This window comes from Aquarana catesbeiana, linkage group LG13 (assembly GCF_042186555.1).
Source record: "Aquarana catesbeiana isolate 2022-GZ linkage group LG13, ASM4218655v1, whole genome shotgun sequence".
NCBI lineage: Eukaryota > Metazoa > Chordata > Amphibia > Anura > Ranidae > Aquarana > Aquarana catesbeiana.
The window spans coordinates 44,610,665-44,628,312 of NC_133336.1; positions in this window are offsets into that span (position 1 = coordinate 44,610,665).

Sequence of the window (17,648 nt, forward strand, 5' to 3'; positions counted from 1 at the left end):
TGTCATTGGATGGAAACGATGACCCTGCATCGGCAGTGTGTCATTGGATGGAAACAATGACCCTGCATCGGCAGTGTGTCATTGGATGGAAACAATGACCCTGCATCGGCAGTGTGTCATTGGATGGGGAAAATGACCCTGCATCGGCAGTGTGTCATTGGATGGGGAAAATGACCCTGCATCGGCAGTGTGTCATTGGATGGGGAAAATGACCCTGCATCGGCAGTGTGTCATTGGATGGGGAAAATGACCCTGCATCGGCAGTGTGTCATTGGATGGGGAAAATGACCCTGCATCGGCAGTGTGTCATTGGATGGAAACGATGACCCTGCATCGGCAGTGTGTCATTGGATGGAAACAATGACCCTGCATCGGCAGTGTGTCATTGGATGGAAACAATGACCCTGCATCGGCAGTGTGTCATTGGATGGAGAAAATGACCCTGCATCGGCAGTGTGTCATTGGATGGAAACAATGACCCTGCATCGGCAGTGTGTCATTGGATGGGGAAAATGACCCTGCATCGGCAGTGTGTCATTGGATGGGGAAAATGACCCTGCATCGGCAGTGTGTCATTGGATGGGGAAAATGACCCTGCATCGGCAGTGTGTCATTGGATGCAGAAAATGACCCTGCATCGGCAGTGTGTCATTGGATGGGGAAAATGACCCTGCATCGGCAGTGTGTCATTGGATGCAGAAAATGACCCTGCATCGGCAGTGTGTCATTGGATGGGGAAAATGACCCTGCATCGGCAGTGTGTCATTGGATGGAAACAATGACCCTGCATCGGCAGTGTGTCATTGGATGGGGAAAATGACCCTGCATCGGCAGTGTGTCATTGGATGGGGAAAATGACCCTGCATCGGCAGTGTGTCATTGGATGGGGAAAATGACCCTGCATCGGCAGTGTGTCATTGGATGGAAACAATGACCCTGCATCGGCAGTGTGTTATTGGATGGAAACAATGACCCTGCATCGGCAGTGTGTCATTGGATGGGGAAAATGACCCTGCATCGGCAGTGTGTCATTGGATGGGGAAAATGACCCTGCATCGGCAGTGTGTCATTGGATGCAGAAAATGACCCTGCATCGGCAGTGTGTCATTGGATGGGGAAAATGACCCTGCATCGGCAGTGTGTCATTGGATGGAAACAAGGACCCTGCATCGGCAGTGTGTCATTGGATGGGGAAAATGACCCTGCATCGGCAGTGTGTCATTGGATGGAGAAAATGACCCTGCATCGGCAGTGTGTCATTGGATGGGGAAAATGACCCTGCATCGGCAGTGAGTCATTGGATGCAGAAAATGACCCTGCATCGGCAGTGAGTCATTGGATGCAGAAAATGACCCTGCATCGGCAGTGTGTCATTGGATGCAGAAAATGACCCTGCATCGGCAGTGTGTCATTGGATGGAAACAATGACCCTGCATCGGCAGTGTGTCATTGGATGGGCAAAATGACCCTGCATCGGCAGTGTGTCATTGGAAGGAGAAAATGACCCTGCATCGGCAGTGTGTCATTGGATGGGCAAAATGACCCTGCATCGGCAGTGTGTCATTGGAAGGAGAAAATGACCCTGCATCGGCAGTGTGTCATTGGACGGAAACAATGACCCTGCATCGGCAGTGTGTCATTGGATGGAAACAATGACCCTGCATCGGCAGTGTGTCATTGGATGGAAACAATGACCCTGCATCGGCAGTGTGTCATTGGATAGAGAAAATGACCCTGCATCGGCAGTGTGTCATTGGATGGAAAAAATGACCCTGCATCGGCAGTGTGTCATTGGATAGAGAAAATGACCCTGCATCGGCAGTGTGTCATTGGATAGAGAAAATGACCCTGCATCGGCACTGTGTCATAGGATGGAAACAATGACCCTGCATCGGCACTGTGTCATAGGATGGAAACAATGACCCTGCATCGGCAGTGTGTCATAGGATTGAAACAATGACCCTGCATCGGCAGTGTGTCATTGGATGGAAACAATGACCCTGCATCGGCAGTGTGTCATTGGATGGGGAAAATGACCCTGCATCGGCAGTGTGTCATTGGATGGAAACAATGACCCTGCATCGGCAGTGTGTGATTGGATGGAGAAAATGACCCTGCATCGGCAGTGTGTCATTGGATGGAGAAAATGACCCTGCATCGGCAGTGTGTCATTGGATGGAAACAATGACCCTGCATCGGCAGTGTGTCATTGGATAGAGAAAATGACCCTGCATCGGCAGTGTGTCATAGGATGGAAACAATGACCCTGCATCGGCAGTGTGTCATAGGATGCAGAAAATGACCCTGCATCGGCAGTGTGTCATTGGATGGGGAAAATGACCCTGCATCGGCAGTGTGTCATTGGATGCAGAAAATGACCCTGCATCGGTAGTGTGTCATTGGATGCAGAAAATGACCCTGCATCGGCAGTGTGTCATTGGATGCAGAAAATGACCCTGCATCGGCAGTGTGTCATTGGATGGGGAAAATGACCCTGCATCGGCAGTGTGTCATTGGATGGGGAAAATGACCCTGCATCGGCAGTGTGTCATTGGATGGGGAAAATGACCCTGCATCGGCAGTGTGTCATTGGATGGGGAAAATGACCCTGCATCGGCAGTGTGTCATTGGATGGAGAAAATGACCCTGCATCGGCAGTGTGTCATTGGATGGAGAAAATGACCCTGCATCGGCAGTGTGTCATTGGATGGGGAAAATGACCCTGCATCGGCAGTGTGTCATTGGATGGGGAAAATGACCCTGCATCGGCAGTGTGTCATTGGATGGAAACAATGACCCTGCATCGGCAGTGTGTCATTGGATGGGTAAAATGACCCTGCATCGGCAGTGTGTCATTGGATGGGGAAAATGACCCTGCATCGGCAGTGTGTCATTGGATGCAGAAAATGACCCTGCATCGGCAGTGTGTCATTGGATGGGGAAAATGACCCTGCATCGGCAGTGTGTCATTGGATGGAAACAATGACCCTGCATCGGCAGTGTGTCATTGGATGGAAACAATGACCCTGCATCGGCAGTGTGTCATTGGATGGAGAAAATGACCCTGCATCGGCAGTGTGTCATTGGATGGAAACAATGACCCTGCATCGGCAGTGTGTCATTGGATGGAAACAATGACCCTGCATCGGCAGTGTGTCATTAGATGGAAACAATGACCCTGCATCGGCAGTGTGTCATTGGATGGGTAAAATGACCCTGCATCGGCAGTGTGTCATTGGATGGAAACAATGACCCTGCATCGGCAGTGTGTCATTGGATGGGTAAAATGACCCTGCATCGGCAGTGTGTCATTGGATGGGGAAAATGACCCTGCATCGGCAGTGTGTCATTGGATGGGGAAAATGACCCTGCATCGGCAGTGTGTCATTGGATGCAGAAAATGACCCTGCATCGGCAGTGTGTCATTGGATGGAAACAATGACCCTGCATCGGCAGTGTGTCATTGGATGGGGAAAATGACCCTGCATCGGCAGTGTGTCATTGGATGGGGAAAATGACCCTGCATCGGCAGTGTGTCATTGGATGGAAACAATGACCCTGCATCGGCAGTGTGTCATTGGATGGAGAAAATGACCCTGCATCGGCAGTGTGTCATTGGATGAAGAAAATGACCCTGCATCGGCAGTGTGTCATTGGATGGGGAAAATGACCCTGCATCGGCAGTGTGTCATTGGATGGAGAAAATGACCCTGCATCGGCAGTGTGTCATTGGATGGAGAAAATGACCCTGCATCGGCAGTGTGTCATTGGATGGGGAAAATGACCCTGCATCGGCAGTGTGTCATTGGATGGAGAAAATGACCCTGCATCGGCAGTGTGTCATTGGATGGGGAAAATGACCCTGCATCGGCAGTGTGTCATTGGATGAAGAAAATGACCCTGCATCGGCAGTGTGTCATTGGATGGAAACAATGACCCTGCATCGGCAGTGTGTCATTGGATGGGGAAAATGACCCTGCATCGGCAGTGTGTCATTGGATGGAAACAATGACCCTGCATCGGCAGTGTGTCATTGGATGGGGAAAATGACCCTGCATCGGCAGTGTGTCATTGGATGGGGAAAATGACCCTGCATCGGCAGTGTGTCATTGGATGGGGAAAATGACCCTGCATCGGCAGTGTGTCATTGGATGGGGAAAATGACCCTGCATCGGCAGTGTGTCATTGGATGGAAACAATGACCCTGCATCGGCAGTGTGTCATTGGATGGAAACAATGACCCTGCATCGGCAGTGTGTCATTGGATGGAAACAATGACCCTGCATCGGCAGTGTGTCATTGGATGGAGAAAATGACCCTGCATCGGCAGTGTGTCATTGGATGGAAACAATGACCCTGCATCGGCAGTGTGTCATTGGATGGGGAAAATGACCCTGCATCGGCAGTGTGTCATTGGATGGGGAAAATGACCCTGCATCGGCAGTGTGTCATTGGATGGGGAAAATGACCCTGCATCGGCAGTGTGTCATTGGATGGGGAAAATGACCCTGCATCGGCAGTGTGTCATTGGATGGAGAAAATGACCCTGCATCGGCAGTGTGTCATTGGATGGGGAAAATGACCCTGCATCGGCAGTGTGTCATTGGATGGAAACGATGACCCTGCATCGGCAGTGTGTCATTGGATGGAAACAATGACCCTGCATCGGCAGTGTGTCATTGGATGGAAACAATGACCCTGCATCGGCAGTGTGTCATTGGATGGGGAAAATGACCCTGCATCGGCAGTGTGTCATTGGATGGGGAAAATGACCCTGCATCGGCAGTGTGTCATTGGATGGAAACGATGACCCTGCATCGGCAGTGTGTCATTGGATGCAGAAAATGACCCTGCATCGGCAGTGTGTCATTGGATGGAGAAAATGACCCTGCATCGGCAGTGTGTCATTGGATGGAGAAAATGACCCTGCATCGGCAGTGTGTCATTGGATGGAAACAATGACCCTGCATCGGCAGTGTGTCATTGGATGCAGAAAATGACCCTGCATCGGCAGTGTGTCATTGGATGGAGAAAATGACCCTGCATCGGCAGTGTGTCATTGGATGGAGAAAATGACCCTGCATCGGCAGTGTGTCATTGGATGGAAACAATGACCCTGCATCGGCAGTGTGTCATTGGATGGGGAAAATGACCCTGCATCGGCAGTGTGTCATTGGATGGGGAAAATGACCCTGCATCGGCAGTGTGTCATTGGATGGGGAAAATGACCCTGCATCGGCAGTGTGTTATTGGATGGAAACAATGACCCTGCATCGGCAGTGTGTCATTGGATGGAGAAAATGACCCTGCATCGGCAGTGTGTCATTGGATGGAAACAATGACCCTGCATCGGCAGTGTGTCATTGGATGGAAACAATGACCCTGCATCGGCAGTGTGTCATTGGATGGAAACAATGACCCTGCATCGGCAGTGTGTCATTGGATGGGTAAAATGACCCTGCATCGGCAGTGTGTCATTGGATGGGTAAAATGACCCTGCATCGGTAGTGTGTCATTGGATGGGTAAAATGACCCTGCATCGGCAGTGTGTCATTGGATGGGGAAAATTACCCTGCATCGGCAGTGTGTCATTGGATGGAGAAAATGACCCTGCATCGGCAGTGTGTCATTGGATGGGGAAAATGACCCTGCATCGGCAGTGTGTCATTGGATGGAAACAATGACCCTGCATCGGCAGTGTGTCATTGGATGGAAACAATGACCCTGCATCGGCAGTGTGTTATTGGATGGAAACAATGACCCTGCATCGGCAGTGTGTCATTGGATGGAGAAAATGACCCTGCATCGGCAGTGTGTCATTGGATGGAAACAATGACCCTGCATCGGCAGTGTGTCATTGGATGGAAACAATGACCCTGCATCGGCAGTGTGTCATTGGATGGAAACAATGACCCTGCATCGGCAGTGTGTCATTGGATGGGTAAAATGACCCTGCATCGGCAGTGTGTCATTGGATGGGTAAAATGACCCTGCATCGGTAGTGTGTCATTGGATGGGTAAAATGACCCTGCATCGGCAGTGTGTCATTGGATGGGGAAAATTACCCTGCATCGGCAGTGTGTCATTGGATGGGGAAAATGACCCTGCATCGGCAGTGTGTCATTGGATGGAAACAATGACCCTGCATCGGCAGTGTGTCATTGGATGGAAACAATGACCCTGCATCGGCAGTGTGTCATTGGATGGAGAAAATGACCCTGCATCGGCAGTGTGTCATTGGATGGGGAAAATGACCCTGCATCGGCAGTGTGTCATTGGATGGAAACAATGACCCTGCATCGGCAGTGTGTCATTGGATGGAGAAAATGACCCTGCATCGGCAGTGTGTCATTGGATGGGGAAAATGACCCTGCATCGGCAGTGTGTCATTGGATGGAAACAATGACCCTGCATCGGCAGTGTGTCATTGGATGGAGAAAATGACCCTGCATCGGCAGTGTGTCATTGGATGGGGAAAATGACCCTGCATCGGCAGTGTGTCATTGGATGGAAACAATGACCCTGCATCGGCAGTGTGTCATTGGATGGAAACAATGACCCTGCATCGGCAGTGTGTCATTGGATGAAGAAAATGACCCTGCATCGGCAGTGTGTCATTGGATGGAAACAATGACCCTGCATCGGCAGTGTGTCATTGGATGGGGAAAATGACCCTGCATCGGCAGTGTGTCATTGGATGGAGAAAATGACCCTGCATCGGCAGTGTGTCATTGGATGCAGAAAATGACCCTGCATCGGCAGTGTGTCATTGGATGGAAACAATGACCCTGCATCGGCAGTGTGTCATTGGATGGGGAAAATGACCCTGCATCGGCAGTGTGTCATTGGATGCAGAAAATTACCCTGCATCGGCAGTGTGTCATTGGATGGAGAAAATGACCCTGCATCGGCAGTGTGTCATTGGATGCAGAAAATTACCCTGCATCGGCAGTGTGTCATTGGATGGGGAAAATGACCCTGCATCGGCAGTGTGTCATTGGATGGGGAAAATGACCCTGCATCGGCAGTGTGTCATTGGATGGAGAAAATGACCCTGCATCGGCAGTGTGTCATTGGATGGGGAAAATGACCCTGCATCGGCAGTGTGTCATTGGATGGAGAAAATGACCCTGCATCGGCAGTGTGTCATTGGATGGAGAAAATGACCCTGCATCGGCAGTGTGTCATTGGATGGGGAAAATGACCCTGCATCGGCAGTGTGTCATTGGATGGGGAAAATGACCCTGCATCGGCAGTGTGTCATTGATGGAGAAAATGACCCTGCATCGGCAGTGTGTCATTGGATGGAGAAAATGACCCTGCATCGGCAGTGTGTCATTGGATGGAAACAATGACCCTGCATCGGCAGTGTGTCATTGGATGGGGAAAATGACCCTGCATCGGCAGTGTGTCATTGGATGGAGAAAATGACCCTGCATCGGCAGTGTGTCATTGGATGGGGAAAATGACCCTGCATCGGCAGTGTGTCATTGGATGGAGAAAATGACCCTGCATCGGCAGTGTGTCATTGGATGCAGAAAATGACCCTGCATCGGCAGTGTGTCATTGGATGGAAACAATGACCCTGCATCGGCAGTGTGTCATTGGATGGGGAAAATGACCCTGCATCGGCAGTGTGTCATTGGATGGAGAAAATGACCCTGCATCGGCAGTGTGTCATTGGATGGGGAAAATGACCCTGCATCGGCAGTGTGTCATTGGATGGAGAAAATGACCCTGCATCGGCAGTGTGTCATTGGATGGAAACAATGACCCTGCATCGGCAGTGTGTCATTGGGATGGAAACAATGACCCTGCATCGGCAGTGTGTCATTGGATGGGTAAAATGACCCTGCATCGGCAGTGTGTCATTGGATGGGAAAATGACCCTGCATCGGCAGTGTGTCATTGGATGGAAACAATGACCCTGCATCGGCAGTGTGTCATTGGATGGAGAAAATGACCCTGCATCGGCAGTGTGTCATTGGATGGAAACAATGACCCTGCATCGGCAGTGTGTCATTGGATGGAAACAATGACCCTGCATCGGCAGTGTGTCATTGGATGGAGAAAATGACCCTGCATCGGCAGTGTGTCATTGGATGGAGAAAATGACCCTGCATCGGCAGTGTGTCATTGGATGGAAACAATGACCCTGCATCGGCAGTGTGTCATTGGATGGAAACAATGACCCTGCATCGGCAGTGTGTCATTGGATGGAAACAATGACCCTGCATCGGCAGTGTGTCATTGGATGGGGAAAATGACCCTGCATCGGCAGTGTGTCATTGGATGGAGAAAATGACCCTGCATCGGCAGTGTGTCATTGGATGGAAACAATGACCCTGCATCGGCAGTGTGTCATTGGATGGGGAAAATGACCCTGCATCGGCAGTGTGTCATTGATGGAAACAATGACCCTGCATTGGCAGTGTGTCATTGGATGGGGAAAATGACCCTGCATCGGCAGTGTGTCATTGGATGGAGAAAATGACCCTGCATCGGCAGTGTGTCATTGGATGGAGAAAATGACCCTGCATCGGCAGTGTGTCATTGGATGGAAACAATGACCCTGCATCGGCAGTGTGTCATTGGATGGAGAAAATGACCCTGCATCGGCAGGTGTGTCATTGGATGGAGAAAATGACCCTGCATCGGCAGTGTGTCATTGGATGGGGAAAATGACCCTGCATCGGCAGTGTGTCATTGGATGGAAACAATGACCCTGCATCGGCAGTGTGTCATAGGATGGGGAAAATGACCCTGCATCGGCAGTGTGTCATTGGATGGGGAAAATGACCCTGCATCGGCAGTGTGTCATTGGATGGGGAAAATGACCCTGCATCGGCAGTGTGTCATTGGATGGAAACAATGACCCTGCATCGGCAGTGTGTCATTGGATGGGTGAAAATGACCCTGCATCGGCAGTGTGTCATTGGATGGAGAAAATGACCCTGCATCGGCAGTGTGTCATTGGATGGAGAAAATGACCCTGCATCGGCAGTGTGTCATTGGATGGGAAAATGACCCCTGCATCGGCAGTGTGTCATTGGATGGGGAAAATGACCCTGCATCGGCAGTGTGTCATTGGATGGGGAAAATGACCCTGCATCGGCAGTGTGTCATTGGATGGAAACAATGACCCTGCATCGGCAGTGTGTCATTGGATGGGGAAAATGACCCTGCATCGGCAGTGTGTCATTGGATGGAGAAAATGACCCTGCATCGGCAGTGTGTCATTGGATGGGAAAATGACCCTGCATCGGCAGTGTGTCATTGGATGGGGAAAATGACCCTGCATCGGCAGTGTGTCATTGGATGGAAACAATGACCCTGCATCGGCAGTGTGTCATTGGATGGGGAAAATGACCCTGCATCGGCAGTGTGTCATTGGATGGAAACAATGACCCTGCATCGGCAGTGTGTCATTGGATGGGGAAAATGACCCTGCATCGGCAGTGTGTCATTGGATGGAGAAAATGACCCTGCATCGGCAGTGTGTCATTGGATGGAAACAATGACCCTGCATCGGCAGTGTGACATTGGATGGAAACGATGACCCTGCATCGGCAGTGTGTCATTGGATGGGGAAAATGGACCCTGCATCGGCAGTGTGTCATTGGATGGGGGAAAATGACCCTGCATCGGCAGTGTGTCATTGGATGGAAACAATGACCCTGCATCGGCAGTGTGTCATTGGATGGGGAAAATGACCCTGCATCGGCAGTGTGTCATTGGATGGAGAAAATGACCCTGCATCGGCAGTGTGTCATTGGATGGAACAATGACCCTGCATCGGCAGTGTGACATTGGATGGAAACGATGACCCTGCATCGGCAGTGTGTCATTGGATGGAAACAATGACCCTGCATCGGCAGTGTGTCATTGGATGGAGAAAATGACCCTGCATCGGCAGTGTGTCATTGGATGGAAACAATGACCCTGCATCGGCAGTGTGTCATTGGATGGGGAAAATGACCCTGCATCGGCAGTGTGTCATTGGATGCAGAAAATGACCCTGCATCGGCAGTGTGTCATTGGATGGAGAAAATGACCCTGCATCGGCAGTGTGTCATTGGATGGAGAAAATGACCCTGCATCGGCAGTGTGTGATTGGATGCAGAAAATGACCCTGCATCGGCAGTGTGTCATTGGATGGAGAAAATGACCCTGCATCGGCAGTGTGTGATTGGATGCAGAAAATGACCCTGCATCGGCAGTGTGTCATTGGATGCAGAAAATGACCCTGCATCGGCAGTGTGTCATTGGATGGAGAAAATGACCCTGCATCGGCAGTGTGTCATTGGATGGGGAAAATGACCCTGCATCGGCAGTGTGTCATTGGATGGAAACAATGACCCTGCATCGGCAGTGTGTCATTGGATGGGGAAAATGACCCTGCATCGGCAGTGTGTCATTGGATGGAAACAATGACCCTGCATCGGCAGTGTGTCATTGGATGGGGAAAATGACCCTGCATCGGCAGTGTGTCATTGGATGGGGAAAATGACCCTGCATCGGCAGTGTGTCATTGGATGGAAACAATGACCCTGCATCGGCAGTGTGTCATTGGATGGGGAAAATGACCCTGCATCGGCAGTGTGTCATTGGATGGAGAAAATGACCCTGCATCGGCAGTGTGTCATTGGATGGGGAAAATGACCCTGCATCGGCAGTGTGTCATTGGATGGAGAAAATGACCCTGCATCGGCAGTGTGTCATTGGATGGGGAAAATGACCCTGCATCGGCAGTGTGTCATTGGATGGAGAAAATGACCCTGCATTGGCAGTGTGTCATTGGATGGAAACAATGACCCTGCATCGGCAGTGTGTCATTGGATGGGGAAAATGACCCTGCATCGGCAGTGTGTCATTGGATGGAGAAAATGACCCTGCATCGGCAGTGTGTCATTGGATGGAGAAAATGACCCTGCATCGGCAGTGTGTCATTGGATGGAGAAAATGACCCTGCATCGGCAGTGTGTGATTGGATGGGGAAAATGACCCTGCATCGGCAGTGTGTCATTGGATGGAGAAAATGACCCTGCATCGGCAGTGTGTCATTGGATGGGGAAAATGACCCTGCATCGGCAGTGTGTCATTGGATGGAGAAAATGACCCTGCATTGGCAGTGTGTCATTGGATGGAAACAATGACCCTGCATCGGCAGTGTGTCATTGGATGGGGAAAATGACCCTGCATCGGCAGTGTGTCATTGGATGGAGAAAATGACCCTGCATCGGCAGTGTGTCATTGGATGGAGAAAATGACCCTGCATCGGCAGTGTGTCATTGGATGGAGAAAATGACCCTGCATCGGCAGTGTGTCATTGGATGGAAACAATGACCCTGCATCGGCAGTGTGTCATTGGATGGGGAAAATGACCCTGCATCGGCAGTGTGTCATTGGATGGGGAAAATGACCCTGCATCGGCAGTGTGTCATTGGATGGAAACAATGACCCTGCATCGGCAGTGTGTCATTGGATGGAGAAAATGACCCTGCATCGGCAGTGTGTCATTGGATGGGGAAAATGACCCTGCATCGGCAGTGTGTCATTGGATGGAAACAATGACCCTGCATCGGCAGTGTGTCATTGGATGGAAACAATGACCCTGCATCGGCAGTGTGTCATTGGATGGAAACAATGACCCTGCATCGGCAGTGTGTCATTGGATGGAAACAATGACCCTGCATCGGCAGTGTGTCATTGGATGGAGAAAATGACCCTGCATCGGCAGTGTGTCATTGGATGGAAACAATGACCCTGCATCGGCAGTGTGTCATTGGATGGAAACAATGACCCTGCATCGGCAGTGTGTCATTGGATGGAAACAATGACCCTGCATCGGCAGTGTGTCATTGGATGGAGAAAATGACCCTGCATCGGCAGTGTGTCATTGGATGGAGAAAATGACCCTGCATCGGCAGTGTGTCATTGGATGGAGAAAATGACCCTGCATCGGCAGTGTGTCATTGGATGGAAACAATGACCCTGCATCGGCAGTGTGTCATTGGATGGAAACAATGACCCTGCATCGGCAGTGTGTCATTGGATGGAGAAAATGACCCTGCATCGGCAGTGTGTCATTGGATGGAGAAAATGACCCTGCATCGGCAGTGTGTCATTGGATGGAAACAATGACCCTGCATCGGCAGTGTGTCATTGGATGGAAACAATGACCCTGCATCGGCAGTGTGTCATTGGATGGGGAAAATGACCCTGCATCGGCAGTGTGTCATTGGATGGAAACAATGACCCTGCATCGGCAGTGTGTCATTGGATGGAAACAATGACCCTGCATCGGCAGTGTGTCATTGGATGGAAACAATGACCCTGCATCGGCAGTGTGTCATTGGATGGAGAAAATGACCCTGCATCGGCAGTGTGTCATTGGATGGAAACAATGACCCTGCATCGGCAGTGTGTCATTGGATGGGGAAAATGACCCTGCATCGGCAGTGTGTCATTGGATGGAGAAAATGACCCTGCATCGGCAGTGTGTCATTGGATGGGGAAAATGACCCTGCATCGGCAGTGTGTCATTGGATGGAAACAATGACCCTGCATCGGCAGTGTGTCATTGGATGGAGAAAATGACCCTGCATCGGCAGTGTGTCATTGGATGGAAACAATGACCCTGCATCGGCAGTGTGTCATTGGATGGAGAAAATGACCCTGCATCGGCAGTGTGTCATTGGATGGAGAAAATGACCCTGCATCGGCAGTGTGTCATTGGATGGAGAAAATGACCCTGCATCGGCAGTGTGTCATTGGATGGAAACAATGACCCTGCATCGGCAGTGTGTCATTGGATGGAAACAATGACCCTGCATCGGCAGTGTGTCATTGGATGGGGAAAATGACCCTGCATCGGCAGTGTGTCATTGGATGGAGAAAATGACCCTGCATCGGCAGTGTGTCATTGGATGGGGAAAATGACCCTGCATCGGCAGTGTGTCATTGGATGGAAACAATGACCCTGCATCGGCAGTGTGTCATTGGATGGAAACAATGACCCTGCATCGGCAGTGTGTCATTGGATGGGGAAAATGACCCTGCATCGGCAGTGTGTCATTGGATGGAGAAAATGACCCTGCATCGGCAGTGTGTCATTGGATGGAAACAATGACCCTGCATCGGCAGTGTGTCATTGGATGGAGAAAATGACCCTGCATCGGCAGTGTGTCATTGGATGGAAACAATGACCCTGCATCGGCAGTGTGTCATTGGATGGAAACAATGACCCTGCATCGGCAGTGTGTCATTGGATGGAGAAAATGACCCTGCATCGGCAGTGTGTCATTGGATGGAAACAATGACCCTGCATCGGCAGTGTGTCATTGGATGGAAACAATGACCCTGCATCGGCAGTGTGTCATTGGATGGAGAAAATGACCCTGCATCGGCAGTGTGTCATTGGATGGAGAAAATGACCCTGCATCGGCAGTGTGTCATTGGATGGAGAAAATGACCCTGCATCGGCAGTGTGTCATTGGATGGAGAAAATGACCCTGCATCGGCAGTGTGTCATTGGATGGAGAAAATGACCCTGCATCGGCAGTGTGTCATTGGATGGAAACAATGACCCTGCATCGGCAGTGTGTCATTGGATGGAAACAATGACCCTGCATCGGCAGTGTGTCATTGGATGGAGAAAATGACCCTGCATCGGCAGTGTGTCATTGGATGGAAACAATGACCCTGCATCGGCAGTGTGTCATTGGATGGAGAAAATGACCCTGCATCGGCAGTGTGTCATTGGATGGAAACAATGACCCTGCATCGGCAGTGTGTCATTGGATGGAAACAATGACCCTGCATCGGCAGTGTGTCATTGGATGGAGAAAATGACCCTGCATCGGCAGTGTGTCATTGGATGGAAACAATGACCCTGCATCGGCAGTGTGTCATTGGATGGAAACAATGACCCTGCATCGGCAGTGTGTCATTGGATGGGGAAAATGACCCTGCATCGGCAGTGTGTCATTGGATGGGGAAAATGACCCTGCATCGGCAGTGTGTCATTGGATGGGGAAAATGACCCTGCATCGGCAGTGTGTCATTGGATGGAAACAATGACCCTGCATCGGCAGTGTGTCATTGGATGGGGAAAATGACCCTGCATCGGCAGTGTGTCATTGGATGGAAACAATGACCCTGCATCGGCAGTGTGTCATTGGATGGAAACAATGACCCTGCATCGGCAGTGTGTCATTGGATGGGGAAAATGACCCTGCATCGGCAGTGTGTCATTGGATGGAGAAAATGACCCTGCATCGGCAGTGTGTCATTGGATGGAAACAATGACCCTGCATCGGCAGTGTGTCATTGGATGGAGAAAATGACCCTGCATCGGCAGTGTGTCATTGGATGGAAACAATGACCCTGCATCGGCAGTGTGTCATTGGATGGAAACAATGACCCTGCATCGGCAGTGTGTCATTGGATGGAGAAAATGACCCTGCATCGGCAGTGTGTCATTGGATGGAAACAATGACCCTGCATCGGCAGTGTGTCATTGGATGGAAACAATGACCCTGCATCGGCAGTGTGTCATTGGATGGAAACAATGACCCTGCATCGGCAGTGTGTCATTGGATGGAAACAATGACCTAGCCTCTGCTCCGGAGTGATGGCTTGCCACATGCAGGTATCCTGCCTGCTGATATAAGTGTTGTAATATGTTGTAATGTTCACCGATTTATGTGGGACATGTTGTGTGTATGTACACATGCAGTCAATGTTGACAAGGTCAGAATTCAGTTGGACTAATTAACCATTGTCCATTGAATTCTGGTCTTGTCAACATTGACTGCATGTGTACATACACACAACAATGTCCCACATAAATCGGTGAACATTACAACATATTACAACACTTATATCAGCAGGCAGGACACCTGCATGTGGCAAGCCATCACTCCGGAGGCTAGTCGCCATGTTGCGGTACTTGGCGACGGGGAGAAGTCTGCAGGACCTCAAGTTCTCGACAGGCATCTCCCCCCAGGCTCTGGGGATCATATCCCAGAGACCTGTTCTGCCATCATTCAGGTCCTGCAGAAGGACTATATTAAGGTAAGTTTTATCCTTTAACATCACATTCTATTGTATATAATGTTTGCTAATATATTGTATTTCTTTCCTCATTCCCTAATTACCATGATTGGAATATGCTGTGAATGTCCCCTTTGTCCTCATGCATGCTGGATTTGTTAAAAGTTTGTTTTTTGTCCTTCATGCATATTTGCCTTCACTAACCTCCCCAGCATGCTATCCTGGGCCCATATCCACCTAGCCTAGTCACTTAACAACGTATTTTGTCAGCTCCATTGTAGTGCTTTACCCTAAACACCCCTTAAAATGTGTACAAATTTTATTTGTGTCCTTAAATTCATGCAGAGTGCCAGAGGCATCTTTTGGGGGGGGGGGGGGGGCAAACTCATTTGGAACCCTCCCTCCACCATCCGCTAAGACAGCTGATAACAATCCTCTATCTACTGACTTTGCCCAACCCATACACACTATACCTACCTCTTTTGTGGTCATATTTATGGATGAATTCACCAAAGCATGTAGTGAAAGGGCCTGTCTGTATACTTTCAAATGGTACTGGTTAAAGTTTTGTTCTCCTATTATCTTGATAGGTAATTGCAGAATGTAAAAATGTGCTTCCATTTGTACAGTGTGTATTCGGCTGACAATAGTGTAAGTAAGGAGTGGCTGGCCAGAGTAACACACATTATTTATGCATTCAGCTCTCATTGAAGTGGAGAGGGTTACCTGTCCAAAACAACCCCCCCCCCCCCTAAAATATTTCCAAGGGGCCATCAGAGGGGGTGAGGAATATGTGGACCTTATATTTTTTCCTTTAAATACTCCTTCAAAAAAAAATAATGTTATACTGATGTTGGCCAAGAATGCTTGTGTCTAATCTGCTTGCAATGTTTATGTGCAAAATGACTCATTTTTGTTCTTGTTAGGAATGGCAGACTGTGGCCTCCCACTTTGCCCAGCGGTGGGACTTTCCCAACTGCGGAGGGGCAATCGATGGGAAGCACATCCACACCGTCCCACCACCCCACTCGGGGGTCATACTATTATAATTACAAGGGGTTTAATAGTACAGTGTTGATTGCGGTGGTGTCGGTGACATATGAGTTTTTATATGTGGACGTGGGGAGGAATGGCCGGACGTCGGATGGTGGAGTATTTGCCCGGACCGAGTTCTATCAATGTTTCGAGAGTGGTGGCCTGGAATAGCCACCTCCGGAGGAGAACGTGGAATGTTGCCTCCGCTGGGCCTGAGGCCGGACTTTCTGAAATTCCAATGTGTCCCTGGAAGCTGGCCGTCCTGGCTTGCCCCCTCCAAAGCGCCCATGAAGTGCAAGCAAAATATGTGGAATATTTTACGGGGGGGGGGGGCATTGCTATGCCGGCACATTTGGAAAAAAATTTTCTTTTATCAGAAAAATCTTGATTTTCATTTACTACTTGGGTTTATTTTTGCTGTCTCCTAAGTTCTCCTAGTGTACTTGTAGTGCCAAGTGGTTTTTCCTTTATGAAATAACACCCATTGTCACTGTAAACACCAACTTAACACAAAAACTAGTATTGATCATTGAAAGAAGAAGCCACACCACAACCTTTTACTCTGTGCACATTCACACGTGTGTTTTATAAAACATTTGGCGGTAAAAAAAACACATCTATTTTTTTTTTTTTTCAAAGTTTTACCTTGAAATTTTTTTACAAATACAGAAACAGGCATGTTTCCAAACATAACATACACAACTCTGAAACTTACAAAGTTCAACAGTGCAAAAAAGAAGGCAATATCAGACATTTTATAGTGTGAAAAAGGTCTTGATCTTGCGTTCATCAGATGGAGTGAAGTCACCCCTGTAAAAGCCAAATTTAGAAGATGCACACAAATTGGGAGTCAAAATGGGGATTTCCTTTATGATCCCATACCTAATGTCAACACGTGCTATCTCCCATCATCAGGTATCAATGGACGTGTTTTTGGGGTGCAACCACTTCCTCTCACCTACTTGACTTGTGAGGAAGGGGTTGCAGCCACAAAACGCGTACATTGATATCCTCTGATGGCAGATAGCACATGTTGACACACTGTGTGCATCTAACAAATTTGGCTTTTAAAATGTATTAAAACTTTAGATACAATTTTTTTTTTTTTTTCGAAAAAAACAAAAAAAAAAATTACAGGAATCTTTTTAGGTTTTATATTCTCCCTAGTACATCAATCATGTTCTTCAGTCTTTGTTCAATCTCCTTGTTTTTTTCCTTGATAAGGTCCAAATCCTAACTACAAAACATGATTTCCTGTATAATCCGTTGTGCACTGTCACTGGTGAAATGACTTGATTTTGGTACCACAACCTGAAGATTACTTAAAATAAAAATACACACCATCTATTAAAAATATGCAGGCATACATCTATTACCTGAATCTATTACCTGAATGGTGTCAGACACTCACCTGTTGTGGTGTTAATTTCTACCTTCCTCCACATCCTCAGGTTGTGACCTTTGTTCTCCTTCTTCAGGAGGTGGGGGTTTCCCGGTGTCCTCATATTTTCCGAGTCTTTGCTCCCCTATGAGAAAGGTATACTTAGCACACCGAT